At 53.6% G+C, this 12,173-nt stretch overlaps 1 protein-coding gene across 7 annotated transcripts in view; it reads right to left on the reverse strand.

The window, feature by feature from the left end:
* The window catches only part of ARHGAP39 (Rho GTPase activating protein 39), a 49,226-nt gene extending 42,400 nt beyond the window's left edge, over positions 1-6,826 (reverse strand). For all 7 annotated transcript variants that reach the window (XR_009053974.1, XR_009053975.1, XR_009053976.1 and 4 more), the window contains exon 1: positions 6,520-6,826. The gene's annotated coding sequence lies outside the window, so the exon portion shown is untranslated. The remainder of the gene's footprint in view (positions 1-6,519) is intronic.
* Positions 6,827-12,173: the final 5,347 nt, after the last annotated feature.

The raw sequence follows: 12,173 nt of genomic DNA on the forward strand, positions 1-12,173 counted from the left end.
TATCTTCTTGAGGAATTAACCTCTTTATCATTATGAAATATCTTTACCTGGTAGTTTGCTTTGCTTTGGAATGAGTATGTTTAATGTTATCACAGCAGGTCCAGCTTTCTTTCCATTAGCATTAGAATCGTGTGCCTCTTGCCTTCCTTTTACTAACCTGTCTCTTGGTATTTAAAGTGGGTTTATTGGGGAAGCCAGCATATAATTGGGTCATGCTTTTTTAATGCAATTTGACAATTTCTGCTGTTTAGTTGGGTGTTTAAACCATCTATATTTGTGATTGTTGACAAGGTTACGTTGAAATCTCCCCTCTTGTTTCCTGTTTTTTATTTCCCCCATCTGTTCTTTGTTCCCCCTTTTCCTCTTTTTCTGCCTTCTTTTGAATTATTTTATGTGATTCAACTTTATCTCCACTGTTAGCGCATCGGCTGCATGTAATTCGCTGTTTTGCTATTTTAGTAGCCGCTTCTGGGTTTGCAGTGCCCGTGTTTACCTGCTCATAGTCTGCTTCAAGTGAAATTACACATCTCCAAGCACAGGAGTTTGCCATTTCTCCTCGCCTTTCTGCCTTTTTTGTCATATATTTTATTCTATATATGTTACAATCTCCCAACTCTGCTAAATTATTTTTTTAAGTAATTATCTTTTTAAGAGATTCCTTTTAAGGAGACTTAAATAATAAGAAAGTGTCACATATTTAGTCATGTAGGTACCGTTTCCAGGACTCTCCATTCTTTCACGTAGCTCCAGATTTCCATCTGGTTTTATTTTCCTGCAGCCTGAAGAACGCCTATAACATTCCTTGCTGTGAAGGTCTTTCAGCTTTTGTATGTTTGAAATATCTTTATTTCACCTTCATCTTAGAGATATTTACCCTGGTGTCAGCTCCCAGGCTGACAATTTTCACTCAGCACTTGCACACAGTGCTCTACTATCTCATTTGCATGGTTTCCAATGAGAAATCGGCCATCATCTGTATCTTTGTTCCTCTGTGTGTAATTACGTATTTTTTTCTGGCTGCTTTTGAGACCTTTCTCTCCATCACTGACTTGGAGCAATTTGATTATTTTGTGTCTGTATATGTTCCTTGTGCTCAGAGCTTAAGATTGTTTGATCTAGGTTTATAGCTTTCGTCAAATCTGGAGGCTTTTCAGCTATCATCAAGTGGTTTTTCTGTCCCTCTCCTCCTCTTTGGGAACTCCGATTACACAAACCTTAGCCTCTGCCAGCTGCCCCACAACTCAGTCATGCTCATTTCTGCATTTTGTTTACTTAAGAGTACTCTTCCTCTCCTTGTTTTAGTTCGGATAGCTCTTACTGCTTTGTCTTCAAGTTCACTAATCTTTTCTTCTGCAGCGTCTAAACTACTGTTAATCCCATGCAGTGTGGTGTGCATTCAGACATTTTAGTGTCAACCCTAGAGGTTTAATTTGGATCTTTAGTTTGGTGTCTTTACTTCACCATGTCTCTACTTAAAGTCCCCGATATTTCCTTGAGCTTTCTGAACATATGCAATGTAGTTATAACAACTGCTTTAACGACCTTGTCTGCTAAATCTAACACCTGAGTCAGTTTTGCATCCATTTCGACTGAATTTTCACTGCGTTATGGATTGTATTTTCCTGTTTCTTTCCATGTCTGGTAATTCTGACTGGATGCCAGACACTGAGAATTTTACACTTTTGTAAGCTGTATATTTTTGTATTCCTATAAATATTCTTGAGCTTTGTCTGGGGATACAGTTACTTGAAAAAACAGTGTGAAGCTTTTGATTCCTGCTTCTAAGATTGTTCAGGGGCACACAGCAACTTTTATTCTAGGGCTAGTTCTTCTCCACTGAGTCGTCTGCCCAGTGCCCTGTGAATTATGATGTTTTCAGTCTGCCTGATGACAAGGCACTCTTCACAGTGTTGTGAGAGTTCTGGGTACTGTTCTCTTTAATCCTTCTGGGTGACTCTTTCCCTGGCCTCTGGTAGTTTCCCCACATCCACATGCTCATCAACACTCTGCTGGAAACTAAGGGAGGCCCTCTGCATATCTCCGAGTTCTCTCTGTTCGCAGCCCTCTGCTCTCTGGCATGCTTGCCTGCACACTCGAGTCCTCTTAGTCGCCCTGGACTCGAAGCTCCAGCTCTGGAATGGAGGGAATGCGCCAGGCTCTGCATCCTTACACCTCCCTGAATGCAGTAAAAGCGGCAGAAACCATCAGGCTCATCTTGTTTGATTCTCATCCCACAAGAAACATTGTACTTTGTCACCTCATACCCAAAGTTTAGAAAACCAAGGTTTCACAACTATTACCCAGCTTTATATGAGTTTCGAGTAGGTGGGCTAACCTGATCCCTGTTACTCCATCTGTGTGTAGGTGGATGGTAGTACAGTCACACACAGAAGTCATTACACCTGTGATACACCATGTGTCTCCCCACCAGAGGGTGAAGGTCAGCTCCTTGAGGGCAGAGATGATGTTTGTTTTGCTATATCCTCGACACATAGTAACCAATCAAACGTACAGAATAAACACACTCCTTAATCACCTGGAATTTATTTTGGCATACTGTAAAACTGAGGATTTAAAATGTCTGCTCTGTTACATACTGTATGACTCCAAGTATTAAGATAGTCTGGACAAAGCAAAATTACATTACCGGTAAAGAGATCATGGTTGCCAGTGATTCAGGGGAGGGAGGAAGGTGAATGGGGGAACGGGATTTTCTAGGGTGGAGAAACTGTTCTGTGTAACACCGCCATCGTGGATACCTGACGATATGCATTTCTCAAACCCACAGAACTTCACAGCAAAGAGTGAATCTTAACTTACACAAATTTAAAAGAAAATAACTCAGGAAGTCAAAAGTTCTCAGGATGGGAGGCAGCATGTGACAAACAACCTAAGTGCATCACAAATGTGTGAAACCACCTCACTGGAGGGGGTGGGAGAAAAGGGGTTGCCCTAAGTAACTCTGGGATGAGCAGAGGCTGGAGGAACCGCACGTGGGCGCTGTGCTCTAGCTGACGGGGCTCCGTGGGCATGGGCCACAGCCCTCATACTGCTCGGTGCCCTGGGACCGAACAACCACGCCGGGGGGCAGGTGGTGGGCCAGGTCCGCTCTGCTGGAGGGGACGGTCAGGAACAAGCAAGGGGAGGCGTACAGGCCAATCCACAAGGTGCTGGATTACAGCTGGAGACACGGGCAGGAACTCAAGTTTGGTGTGATGGAGACACAGGTGCACGTCTGGAAATGTGTACAGACGTGCATACATACACAGGTCAATACACACAAATACGCTTCCCTGCTGTTGGCTGCGAGGGCCTAGAAGTAGCAACAGACAGAGCGGCTCGCACACTCAGCGCACACGCTTCTTTGAGCAGGAGCCCAGAACCCTCCAAGAGCCTGCTGAAGCGACTAGTGTAGGAAACAGACAAGACGACCCTGGAGGATCTCATAGAGTCAGACAGAAAGGGAAACTTAAGACAAAAACAAAACCCCACAACGAGGGGGTCAAAGGGACAACGGTGCCAAATAAAAGAGCTCCCAACAAGCAAAGCTGGAGCATTTGGAGAAAAAAAAAGTCACACTGGATTTTAACCCAAAGGATAAAATAAATAGCCCTAAGTCCATGCTGATGTAAAAAAATGACCACATAAGTATGTAAAATGAGGAGAAGAGACAAATATCCCCTGCAAACACCAATCTATGCAGACACCCAGCCCTCAAGGACCCTCCTCCCGCGGATGTCCCAGCCCGGCCCGGGGGCTCCTGGAGGGCCCTGCTTTACAGAGGCTTCTGTTTGGGCACCAGATCCTGGGCCGTGCTGTTCATTTCACACCCCATCCTTCCCAAACCGGACCCTCCACGTGCAGAGCCACCCCTCCACCCCAGTCGGTCTCGTGCCCTCCCCAGATGCTGTCTCCCTTCCGGACTCGCACCCACCGCGGCCCTGCTGCCGGCACCTCGGACCGTCTTCCGTCTGCCCCTCTCTGTGCGACACGTTCCCACTGAGCAGCTGTCCTGGGGACTTGCTCTTCCGCACAGCAGCCATTCCGCCGTTTGCTGTCGCTCGTGGGGCTCTCACACCCATCACAGACCTTGTCCTTCGGCTCCTTTCTCAGCTCTGCCGGAGTCCTATCCCCACATCCCGTCCCCCGAGCCCCTCCTCTGTGCGTAGTTGAGCTCTGCTCTTGCGTCCCTGCCCCCCCAACCCCAGGGCTGCGCTTCTCCCCGGTGCTCAGTCCCTTTCCCTTCTCCTTTCAGTGTCTCCACAAGGGTCCCATGCTGGCTCCTGATCGCTGCTCGTCTATACCAGAGGACAGGGACAGGACTGAGCAGGGGCGCTCCCCCCAGCTGTGCTGCTCCAGAACGCTCGATCGCCAAATTCCTTTACAGCCTCTGCTCTGGAAGTGAGTTTCTGGTCTTAGGACATTTTTTGGTTGCAAGTGACAGAAACCCAACTAAGAGTGAAGACAGAATGGTCTGCACCCGTGCCCAACAGGGCTGCCTGGGTTCCCAGGAAGCCCCAGACCGCTCTTCTCTGTGCTCTGCTCAGGCTGGCTCTCTCGAGCGCCACGCGGCAACAACCCCAAACATGACCAGAAGTCTCTTCCCTCTGGTTCCAGCAGGAGTCTCCTGGTTTCCGAGTGAGCCCTGGGGCCTCAGTATCAGCCAGTGCTGAGAGGGGGCAGGTGGGACGGTGGCTCCACAGGCGTCTGAAGGCCCTCCTACAAAAGCTCCTTCAGGGTGACCGCCTGCCCGCCTGCAAGGTGACTCACTGGGAGGCCTCTTCTCAGCCCCCGCAGTAAGGGGGACACAGTCCAAGGCACTGCCAGAGGCCGGCACGTCCACGGGGAGTGTCATTCCCACACTTTTCTTCTCCATCTCACTGCTTAAGAGTCTGAATCATGTAGAAAACGCAGTTGGGACACCTGGGCCCTTCTCCTTCAGCTCATCCCCCACCAGACGCCCACCCACATCCAGTTTACCCCAAGGCCCACCCAAACTGCAGGCCCCATTCTGCCAAGTAAATGCCATCAACGGTGCCCCAAATCCTCTTTGTTGGGTGAAAACTCAGCCCTGCTCCAAGCTTGGGCTTTCACTCCTCGGCCCCGCCTGGCTGACATCCTCCTCTGGTTGTGGCTAGCATTTCTCAGATTCACTGGAGATTAAATCCTGCTCCCTATTTTTCATTCTTTTTGTCCATTTCATTGAGTTTCAGGGAGGGAAGAAGAATAAACAAGTCTCTACCCAGCCATCATTTCCAGAAGGCCTACGTTCCATTCTCAATGCTGTTTTTAATAAGTTTTCCAAGTCCTGAACAATGAGCCCATCTCAGTTTCGTGTTCTGAAAGCTTGGCTCTGAGCTGGAGGCACAAGGCCCCATTCTCCCTGCTCAGCGAACAGGCCGGGCTGGCATTTCCGCCTCCACGCCTCCCGCCGCAGCTGTTCTCACTGACTCCCCTCCTCCAATGCAGGGGCCACGACGTTATGCCTAAAATTGCGACCCAACCCATCACCAAGTCATGGAATCAACCTGTGGGTCAGAACCAGCTTTTCAGACCTTTCTGGGAAAGGACGTCAGACCGCACCCCACACAGAAAGGACACTGCTGTTTGGAGTCAACTAGACACAATGTAAAGTGAATCTCGGAGGGCGGTGCTGCCCTTCAAGCACTCAGAAAGCTGCCACTCTGGGGACAGCGCTTGGCTTCTGTCTGGCCTCAGGGTCATGTGACAGGCAATCAGGACACACAGACACTGCTCTGCTCACCCATGGTGTGCGCTCCCCCCCCTTCCTGGGCCTCCCTCACCAACAAAACCGCACCAAGGTCCCTGCGGGACCACTTAGAACAAAATATCTATCACATGTTCACGAGCCAGGGTCTGGGACATAAGCTGGCCCGTGACGGGAACTGGCCAATACCAGCGTCCTGTTTGGGTTCCCCAAACCCTCCAGGCACACAGCACCCCGGCTCCAAGAGGAGGACGGCGCGAGAGGGCTGTCACCCTGCACCCTGTGAGGTGCCAGCCCTCCTGTCACCCCCAGCGCCCACGGGGCAGCCAGTCCCAACCCCTCCAGGCTGAGCCCCAAGCCCCCAACTGCCTCAGCCCCACAAGACAACATGGGGGCTTCAGAGAGGTGGCGGGGGGTGCAGTGACCCCAGGCAGCAGGAGAAAGAATGTAAAATGCGCTGAATTAGAGCAGTGCCTTCTGCTCACGCTCTCGCAGCACCCAGACCACCGCGCAGCGAGTCAGCAGCACGCACTGGAGTGAAAGGACTGGCTGATTCAAATGAAACTCGGCGGAAGCACGGACTCTTCCCACGCTCGCTCCTGGGGGCCAGGTGGGAATGTGTGTGGCCGACCTGCCCCCACCCAGGAGAAGACAGAGGGTCCCTAAGGAAGGGGAAACTCCCAAAAATGCAGTGGGAGGACTGAGAGCACAGAGGACAGCGGCAGCAGACTGCCCGCCTGCCCGAGGCCTGCGTGCGCCGGGGCTGCACAGTGTTCGAGGGTATGTCTCACCTGCCAGCGGGGAAGGTGGCGCCCGTGCACGTGGCCAGGCTTCCTGTGGGTCTGCGTGTGGAGATGCGGACGGCTGCCCTTCCCCTGCCCTGCTCTTCTGCTCAGTCTCGCGGTCAGGATCTTCCCCACCTATGGATCTGGACGTAGTACCTGTTCCCAAGGGTAACTTAGCAGGAGGCTGGGGAAGGCAGCGCCCGGCCAGGTCGCCCTCACTCTGTCCTGGCCGGCTCCCCAAAATGCTCCATGCACACCTCTAACCTGAAGGAGGTTTGTTACCTTGAAAGACATCGCAGGCGGGACACCCTTCCCGCCAAGGCCCCTCAAAGACCCCCCCCCACCCCTCCACGCCCTGGCCCCGGATCGGTGAGCCCGAGGCGGGCTCCACCCTGGCCCGGCTGCTCTCAGGATGAGTGGCCCCTGGACCCGGCGCCTGGGCTCTGCAGCCCCACCTTCTGGAGAGCATCTGGCATAAGGGGACAGAAAGACAAGCAAAAAACTCACAAACAATTCCCTGGGGCCCTCTGCCCAGTGCCCACCGCAGACCGCACCACGTGGTCGCTTGGCGCCCTTCCCCCACTGCGCGGGCAGATCCACTTGTCCTCGTCCCACAGACCTGGCCAAGGGACCCGTGGTGCCGAGGCTGGAGCCGCGGAGGGGCAGCTGCACGGCCGTTCGTTCCTCCCCGACCCACTGCAGGAACGCTCCGGTCACACGTGGGCGAGAAGGTTCTTGATTCCAACTTCCTACGCGAGTTCTGGAACAGAGACGCTCTGTGCCGGCTCCTGATGGGGTCTGTTTGGAGCACAGACCCCAGGAAGCTGCAATCCGCAGCAGGCTAGGGGTCGAGGGGGACGCCGGCCAAGGCTCCGCCCACTGCCGCCTGGTGGCATGGCGTAAGTGCCGCGAGCGTGTGAGCACAGCACCCACCGCCCAGCGGAGCCACAGCCTGAGGTCTGATGGGGCCCAGACGCCCGCTCCCCGGGGGGATGGAGACCAAAGGGACAGGAAAGGGGCGACGGCAAAGACAGGGCATCCTGAGACCCCCTGCAGCCCATGGTCCCTGGCAGTGCCCTCAGCGGGCAGGGGTGCCCCCGCAACACTGAGCAGCATGTCCACCTGTCGGTCTGTCCAGGCAGCGAACGCCTGAGACAGGAGCCGCCCCCGGGACGCCGCCCGGCCCCGCTCTGCCGGGCCCACCCTCCCCCACACCTTCAGGCACAGCAGCCGGGGCCAGCCTGTGCGTCCTTGTGGTCCCGCCTGCCAGGGCCTGAGTCGCCCCCGCACGCTGGCGGCCTCCCCGAGGACCTCCCGGCCCCTAAGGCTGAACGGCTAGCACATACGTGTCGAATGCAGAGCTGGCCAATTCCCACCAGCAGACAGACCACGCGGCAGAACAAAGCCCAGCGAAGAGGTGGCCCAACCAGGAGGCGGAACCCTCCTCCAGCAGGCGGCGGGGGCGGCAGGGTGGGGGGTGGGAGGCGGGGGGCGGCGGCATCCAGAGGGCCGGACAGCAAAACCCAGAGATGCTGACGGGTGGAGGGTCCCAAGGTTGGCAAGGTCACGTCTCAGAAACAGGAGTAAAATGTGGTGGTTTCTGCCACAGAAGCCATAGCAACAGTTCCCTCCCACGACCCAGCAAGCAAGGCGGAGAGAGCGGAGCGCGGGGAGCAGGAGGGAGGGTGATGCATGGTTCCAATCACTCGCACCGTTCCCAGCCCAGGGAGCGGAGGTGCTGGGGGACTGCAGGCTTTGGCAGGACTCACCCGCAGTGCGAGATGAAATGCTAATCACACACAGAGGAATGGGCTCCCCTGGTGGCGCAGTGGTTGAGAATCCGCCTGCCAATGCAGGGGACACGGGTTCGAGCCCTGGCCCAGGAGGATCCCTCATGCCACGGAGCAACGAAGCCCGTGCACCACAACTACTGAGCCTGCGCTCTAGAGCCTGTGAACCACAACCATTGAACCCGTGTGCCACAACTACTGAAGCCAGAGCTCCACAGCAAGAGAAGCCACCGCAATGAGAAGCCTGTGCACCACAACAAAGAGTAAACCCCACTCACTGCACCTAAAGAAAGCCCACGGGGCTTCCTAGGTGGCGCAGTGGGTAAGAATCCGCCTGCCAATGCAGGGGACACAGGTTCAATCCCTGCTCCAGGAAGATCCCACATGCGGTGGAGCAACTAAGCCCGTGCGCCACAACTATTGAGCCTGTGCTTTAGAGCCCATGACCCACAACTATTGAGCCCATGGGCTGCAACTACTGAAGCCCATGCGCCTAAAGCCCATGCTCCACAACAAGGGAAGCCACAGCAATGAGGAGCCTGCACACCACAACGAAGAGTAGCCCCCACTCACGGCAACTAAAAATAAAGCCCACGCACAGCAAAAAAAAAAAAAAAAGACCCAACACAGCCAATAAAATAAATAAATAAATAATTAATTAATTTAAAAAAAAAAAAAAAGGAAAGCCCACGTGCGGCAACAAAGACACAATGCAGCCAATAAATAAATTAAAAAAAAAATTTTTAAAAACAAACAAAACAAAAACACACACAGAGGAACAGAAAACACAGTGGAAACCTTTTATCTATCCAACAGAAAGCAGGACAGAAAAACATCAGGAAGCCCAGATCCAAGCCCTGCACACCTGCAGGTGGCAGCAGCAGTCACAGTAACAGCACCTGCAGGTCCCACAGGGCCCTGTGCTGGGGGCCTGGGGCGAGGCCTTCTGTCAGAGGGCACCCGAAGAGGCTTCCCAGCCTGCGGGGAGGAGGGGGACGTCCCGTCCAGGTCCTCGATGAAGGTTTCAGAGAACTGCTGACACAGGCGAGGAGCGTGTCATCAGCTCAGACTCTCAGAGGCCCCTTCCTGCCCGGTTCCAGGAGCAGAAGAGGCAGGGCCTCCCCAGCAGGGTCAAGCCCCCCTGGCCACTGGGAGAGCTGACCCTCCCAGCGCACATACAGGCAGGAGGCTCGCCCCAGGACCTGCTGGGAGTGAAGACTACAGAGAACACTGCCATTTCTGTCACAATAATGAAACAGACAGCTTTGACCAACCCTGTTGAGAGAGCAAACACACACGATTACGACGGTTTTAAACTACTGAAAAAAAGTTTTAATCCATTGGTGAGATGGAAAGAAAGTCTGGAACCTCAGAGGGCAAAAGCTAAGTGAAACCAGACACAGGGGAACTCAAGGCACCCTGCTGTCTGCATCTGAGGGCCTGGCTGGTCTTGAGCACTTGTACTGCTTAGAAGAGGCAGGGGAGCGAACAGAAGGCCTTGGACATGCCCAGGTGATGACTCTCTCGAAGACACCCCCAAGGCTGAGGCCCCGAAGGCTTCAGGTAAACCAGGGCCACTGTGAAACCCAGTCCTCCCGCCCTGAGGAAGCAGGAGCTGTGGCGGCAGAGGGAGAGGCCAGCCCATACCTGGGACGGGAGTAAACACACACGATGCTCTAAGAGAGCAGGAGTATCTGGAGGAGAGTAAAAATATCAATTAATTCAGACTTTGATAAATGAATTCTGTGTGTCAAAATATGTCGGGCAGCCACTATGAAAGCCAAGTGAATGAATTCCAATGTAGTTCAGGAGAAAAAAAACAAAAAAGAATCAATCCAAAAGAAGAAAAGAGAAAAAAAGTAGTCTGTCCCAAAATGACAGGACAAATAGAGTGAAGATGGAAGAAATACATTCAAATATAATAATTTTCATAAACATAAATGGACCAGTAGTCTAGGTAAGACAAAGACTGTCAGACCGGATTTTTAAAGATCCAGATAATTCAAACATAAGGATGTGAAACTGTGAAGGTCAAGAATGGGCAAGACACCCGGACCCAAGAGAAAGCTGGTGCAGCTCCAGGGACGTGGGCAGAAGGCACTTCCAAAAGCAGGCCTGAAGGGCCGGCCTGCCACACGGGGTGGCGGGCCTCACATCTGTGAGAAAGAAGAGTCCGCACAGCTCACCAGGCTTCCTCTCAGGGGACCGTCCTTGGAACAGCTCTGAAAACTGACCCCACATGAGAGCATAAAAGTCAAAGCTCCCAACAAAGGTCAAAGGCCCGGCTGCTCAGTCACAGCCCCACCCACGGGCACGGCAGTGAGTCAGGAAGTGAGAAGACCCGGCCCCAGCAGTTGTCTGTGGTCACAGCTCATGGGAAAAAGGAAGGTGTATGCAGTGCTTCCGAAGCCAGCAGCCTCCGGGGTCACGGTTGAGAAGCGAGCTTCTGGGGAGAGACCAGGAAGCCGGCAGGAGTGCTGCAGCTGTAGCTGCATGCTGGGGGGCAGCTGTTTCAGGGCACGGTCTGCAGCGTGCACCACCCCACTGCGCTCCCCGTGCAGCACACACAGGAGAGCAGGTCACGACAGAGACAGCCTTCCGTATGCACAAGGGCCATCACCCCACAAGCAACTATGTGGACGGGGGCAGGGGCAGGAAGTGTGGAACCCACAACTCAGCGGGTGGCCTGAGCGTGGCACGCCACTGCCCCGACCACCCGCGAAGATGCACTTGCTCCACAAAACTGCCTCAACGTCAGCGTCTAAACTGGCACAGGGGGCTTCCCTGGTGGCGCCGTGGTTAAGAATCCGCCTGCCAATGCAGGCGACACAGGTAAGAGCCCCGGTCCAGGAAGATCCCACATGCCACGGAGCAACGAAGCCCGTGCGCCACAACTACTGAGTCCACGTGCCACAACTACTGAGCTGCATGCCTCGAGCTCACGCTCTGCAACGAGAAGCCACCTCAATGAGAAGCCCGCGCACCACAATGAAGACCCAATGCAGCCAAAAATAAATAAATACATAAATAATAAATACATTTAAAAAATTGAAAGTAAAATAAACTTGCACAGCCCTTGCCCTGGCTGCATCACTGACTGAGCATCTACTGGATACAATAAAATGCTTGGCAAGAGCTGTACAAACACCATCACATGTCCTCTTGCTCACCTGGGGACGCAGCAGCTGTGTCCATCCTCACCTCACAGGACAAAATGAGGTACCGTTTCTAAAAGGCTAGTGTCTGAGCTCCTGCTCCTGCTGGGCCCAGCCCATGCCACGGGGGGAGCCAGTGCATCTGTGCGTCTCTCCCTGCTCTCGCTAGCAGGCCCTTCCCCAGGGCCTCCAGGTCTTTTGTTCTGTTTTGTTTTGTTTTTAACATCATTAGGTTTGGTTTTATGTATTTATTTACGTACACATTTGGCTGTGCCGGGTCTTAGTTGCAGCATGTGGGATGTTTCGTTGCGGTACGTGAACTCCTAGTTGCAGCATGTGGGATCTAGTTCCTTGACCAGGGATCAAACTTGGGTCCCCTGCACTGGGATCGCGGAGCCTTGGCCCCTGGACACGAAATCCCCCTCCAGGTGTCCGAGTGGAGGCCCTGCCGGCACCCCGCCCCACGGAATGGGTGCAGTGCAGAGGCAACATCCCCAAGGTCCACAGGAGAAGACGCGCCTGCCCGCTGGAAGTGCCAGCATGAGGCTCGGGGCCTACAGCGGCTGGGCCACTATGTCCCCAGCAGAGAGAGGCTTCTCAAAAACAACAATAAAAAGGAGGCAGAAATAAATAACAGGAAAAAGGTGAATGACCACCTGGCATCTGGATCCAGCCACCCCTTAAGCAGGTGCCTCTCGGAGCAGCCAAATGAGAG

Source organism: Hippopotamus amphibius, chromosome 5 (genome assembly GCF_030028045.1).
Source record: "Hippopotamus amphibius kiboko isolate mHipAmp2 chromosome 5, mHipAmp2.hap2, whole genome shotgun sequence".
Classification (NCBI taxonomy): Eukaryota; Metazoa; Chordata; class Mammalia; order Artiodactyla; family Hippopotamidae; genus Hippopotamus; species Hippopotamus amphibius.